This window comes from Lathyrus oleraceus, chromosome 6 (genome assembly GCF_024323335.1).
Source record: "Lathyrus oleraceus cultivar Zhongwan6 chromosome 6, CAAS_Psat_ZW6_1.0, whole genome shotgun sequence".
Classification (NCBI taxonomy): domain Eukaryota; kingdom Viridiplantae; phylum Streptophyta; class Magnoliopsida; order Fabales; family Fabaceae; genus Lathyrus; species Lathyrus oleraceus.
In genome coordinates, this window is record NC_066584.1 from 302,732,798 (window position 1) to 302,738,001 (window position 5,204).

The following is a 5,204-nucleotide window of genomic DNA, read 5'->3' on the forward strand; positions in this document are numbered from 1 at the left end:
CTGCCCAGGCCCATTCAAAAAGCTTCTATTTAAAGGCCATGTAAAACCTGGTTTACACACACAAGAAACGAACGATAAAGTGAGAGAGTTTTAGGGTTTTAGTCTTGTGTGAGCTTGTGTATTGTGAGCCATTCATTCGTCTTATTAATGTATGAATTGGACTGACTTTTGTGTTGTAATTTGTCCACTCTAAGCTTTGAAGTACGAGTGTATTTGTTTACTTGGTTGAAGCTTTTAAGCAAGATCAAGTATCTGTCCTTGAAGAGTGTCTTCTTTCTTTATAATATTTGTTTGAGTATCACTGTTGTGATTGAGGGGGAGTGAGTAGGGTCTCATATCTAAGAGTTCTTAGATAAAAGTCACACGGGTAGAGATTAGGTGAAAAGACTGTAACTTGAAGTTGTTTACTGAGAGTCTTTGAACTAATTTTGTTTAGTGGATTTCCTTCCTGGCTTGGTAGCCCCCGGACGTAGGTGAGTTTGCACCGAACTGGGTTAACAATTGCTTGTGTCGCTTGTTCAATTGTTTCTTTGTTTTTATCCTGTTTATATTTTAATTGTTGTTCAGATATTAGTGTCGTGACATTACCTTCGACATCTCATATCTGATACCAGAATTTCAAAGGGGTCGTCGTGTGCGTGATAACCTGCATCGCGCGCACGATGTAGCTTTTAATTCTCTATTGCGCAATGTTGCGCATGATTATTCCAATAGTTGCACGCTTTTTCTCCGTTTTTCACTTGATTTTCACTAAGTCCCTATTTATTCATACTTAGCTATTTTTCCTTATTCTTTCGTCTTTATTCTTCATTTTTGCTCCTCTTTAACTTGTTTTGATCCGTTTCTTCGACCAAAATCATGCAATTATAAAATTTCATCATTACTAAACTCTAACATTGAGAGTGATTGGTAGTTGCAAGGTACATTAGGGAATCTAATGTTTTTTCTGTGAAGCTTATTGTGTAGTTCAGATTGAAGAATCAGATTGCGATTATGGTTTCGAGCGAAAGAAAAAGAGTAATTTCTTCTCCAAAGGAAAATATTGGGAGGGTCGAGTGAAGACTGATGCACACAAAAAATTGGATTTTTCAACTCCTTCAGCAATTCAAAGACTCGAAAAAGGGAATTTTAGTAGGGTTAAGTGAATATCTCTACGGAAAAATTATATAGTGTTTTTGTTCAAAAAATGCGATTAACTCAAGTTCTAGTGAAGATCTTGTGGGTTTGGCAGTTTTTTATCTGCGTTCAACGTAAGGAAAATCAAGATCCGAATTTGTGTTGCTTAAGAAGTTGGCGTTAAGTTTTTAGTATTGTTTGTGATTATCTGTTGTACAAAAATAATGTGTATTAATTTGTGATATAGTGGAAAACCTAATGAAATTTCAGTGGTTTGCCATTAGATACTTAACTATGTGCAAGCGAGAACGACACACTCAACCAGTATAAATGTCAATGTACAAATTTCTTTATCCCTCTCATTTAAGTTTTTGTATAGCTTGCCTTTGAAATGGTTTTATCTCTTTTTAGCATTGCATGATTTTAGGGTTTATTGCTTTCTAGAATTGTATATTGTTAGGTTTACCACTCATAGTGATTTAATGTTTAAGCTTAAGTATGTGTTAGATCTTGTCTGCTAAGCTTACAAAAAAATAAAATGAGCACACCGTGTTAAACTACGAGAACCGTAGATCAATAAAATTGGCATCTGCAAGCCCGATCTTAAAATTATTTGCCCCCTAAGTTTACACACGTTTGAGAATCGATTCAATCAGTTTGCCTGTAAAACCGAAATTTTATTCTAAGCAAAGTTATATGAAGTTGAATGCGTGAAAGTTTAAAATGGGCATACAAAATTGGGGTATAACAATAAGGTCTGAGTTTCCTTAGAGTTATCACGATTGCCAAAGGGAGCGCTAAATCTTTTGGTACCTAGCATCAGCGCCTTTGAACACCTTGCTCATGAAGTATACATTCCACTCAACATTGTTTTTCTCTTAGACGAGCACATAACTCATCGCATGGTTTGTCACAAATAAAAACAAATAGAGGGGCGTCTCTTCCTCTAGGCATGTAAATATGGGCCTTCATATTGGATAGTTTATCCTTGCACTCGTTCGTCCATTTGAACGTCTCTTTTTATTTCAAAGTGGAAAAGAAATGAAATGTCTTTCCACCTACACAAGAAAGAAAATGGGATAGGGTGGATAACAGCCTTGTTAGTTGTTTAACCTCTTTAATACTGGATGTACTCCTCATGTTGATGATGGCTTAACACTTTTCTAGATTCTCCTTTATCCCTCTCCTGGTTAACATAAGTCTCGGGAAATTACCCACCTGGACAACAAAGAGCACTTTGCGGGATTTAAATGCAAGTTAAACCTCCTGATTGATTCCAAGATGTCTTCTAGGTCTTCATCGTGGCTTTTCCCTTTAGACTTCTTCAGAATCGTGTCATTAATGTAGACTTCTAGGTTTTTCCCTATATGTTTTTACAATACGACTGTATACATGCGTTTTCGACGCCATGGGATTTGGTGTACAAAATGTTTCTTCCGACAAATAACGACATGGGATAAACGTTTGGCTAATAAGTATGGTTTGACACTTCGACAAAATGGAAGTTTTGACATTTCGACAAGACATCTGCAGCTGGGAAGACACCTTTGACAGACATGGAGAATATTGTAGTATATCGACAATTCGACAAAAAGCCTGAAGGAAGACGTCATTTCGATTTAAAGTACAAATTCAAATTCAAAAGAGTTGTGACGTTTGGCAGAAGACGCGTGGAAGCATCTGGCGAAAAGAAGAAAGCCATGTGTCACAGTTTTAGGATTTGGTCGTTAGTAACAGTTATGTTATTTGTGTATAAATAGGGTAGTTGTTATCGGAAAAAGTGTGTGAAAAATTACTTGTACAGAATTCCTGAAAACACTCAAAGTACCCGTGTGAGAGAAAAGAGTCATATTTGGAACATGTATGTGTAAACAAACACCAATTTCTTTCAAAGTTATATTTCATAGAAAACAAAGTTCTTTATATTTTCCCTTTACGTTTTCCAGTTTTGTTACCTTTCTACGCTTTATTTTCGACACTTTACATTTCGTCAGTTTATTTTCTGCCATTTTACCTTATTTCGTCAAATTTACATCTCTTTAAACGCTTTAATCAACATTTCTTCGACGTAAAAACACTTAGAGAACAAAATGAAAGATACAAAAGTTGTTCTAAACATCTTCAAAGACCATCTAGATCTGCACATGTCCTAGGATTTGTGTGGTTGATCCTGCGAGTAACCCAATTCTACAAGTTTTGGTAAACCAGAGGTTGTTCGCCAAAATTCACAGCGAACAAATTGGCACGCCCAGTGGGACAGTGCAGAAATCTAGAAACTTAGATAATTGTTAGTCAAAGTTTGTTCTTCGTTGTATGAGACTGAGAAGCGGTAAATTAGCCGTATCCGACGTAGAAATACCAAAAAGAACAAGAGTAAGGAAAATGGCGAACCAGCCAAATAATACAAACGAATCCAACCCTGTTCTTTCGACAGAAGGCAATATAGGATCAGTCCCTATGTCAGAGGCTGTACCTTCGTCAACAGGGTCAATGCCAGCGGTTTCAATATCGCAAAACGCGCCTAGTGCGTCCTTCAGGGCACAACAAATGCCCGTTGGGACACCCCCTCCTATGGGAAACACTTCTAGGCCTTTTGTAACGAATTTCACCATGCCTCCGCCGGGTAGGGAACAACCCTTTGGAATGCCAACTTCGGTAATGGCAAATTTACACAATTCCCCGTTAATATATTCTGATTCGATGGCCAACGTGTCTTCACCCTTACAAGGGTCAGGGTATGGTGGAAACATGAGTAGACTGAATCAACAACCACTTTATGTGTCGCCGATAACAAATAATTCTGCGCAGGTAATTAGACAACAAATGGACGAGAGTAATCATGATATGGTCCAAATGTTGACACAACAAATGGGAGAGGTGTTTAACCCTCTAATACAAAACACCACCCAAACAAACCAATTGTTGGCAGCGCAAATGACGCGCATTACTGATTTCTTTGGAGTCCCTTAAACTCGACACAGAGAACAAGTGATTCATAACCCAGTGGTAGCGGTCCAGGAAGAGCCTACGATAAACCAGATACCGTTGGATGATCCTCAAACAAACGTCAGAAACCAAGAGGATGTAGTCGAACAGCCTCGTGTCGAAATCCCTATTCCACAAGAGCCTAGAAGGATAGTAATCCAGAGAGGCCAAGACGCGGATGCTGTATTGCAACAACGGATACGGTATAATAATCCGCCTGTCGAAAACAATTTGGCAGCCATGGTCGAAACGATAATGGCACAAAATGGGATGAACATGGGATTACAAAGGCCTAGTTACGCATCCCCACTGTCGGAATATATTCTGCAAGAAGAACTGCCACCAAGGTGGAAAGTCCCTAAGTTCACAAAGTTCTCAGGGGACACTAGTGAGTCCACCATAGAACATGTGGCACGTTATCTGATTGAGGCAGGGGAAATAGCCCGTAATGAAAATTTGAAAATAAAATATTTCCCTAGTTCCTTAACAAAAAATGCGTTTACTTGGTTTACATCTTTGCCTGCAAACTCAGTGTATACGTGGACCCAATTAGAAAGGCTGTTCCATGAACAATTCTACATGGGACAAACAAAAATAAGCCTGAAAGAATTAGCCAGTGTTAAGAGAAAACACTCAGAACCAATAGATGATTATTTGAATAGGTTCAGATTGCTAAAGGCTAGTTGTTTCACCCCGGTGCCAGAACATGAGTTGGTCGAAATGGCTGCAGGGGGACTAGATTATTCTATAAGGAAGAAACTAGATACCCAGTATCTGAGGGATATGGCACAATTAGCAGATAGGGTGAGACAGGTCGAAAGGTTAAGGGACAAAAAATTCAGAGCAAATAAGAATAAAAAAGAGAGGGTAGCCTACGTAGGGGTTCGCCAAGATGATGAGTACGACGAAAACGAACCAAGTAACTTCGACGAACAAGAGATTGACCTAGCAGAACTAAAGCAAGGCCCACCTTATTCGTGCAAAGTACTAACTCCGTCGAACGGAAACCCAGTCGAAACCAACGATAAGTTCCCCAAAAGGACTTATACGTTCGACATCACCAAATGCGACGAAATCTTCGATCTGTTGGTTAAAGATGGTCA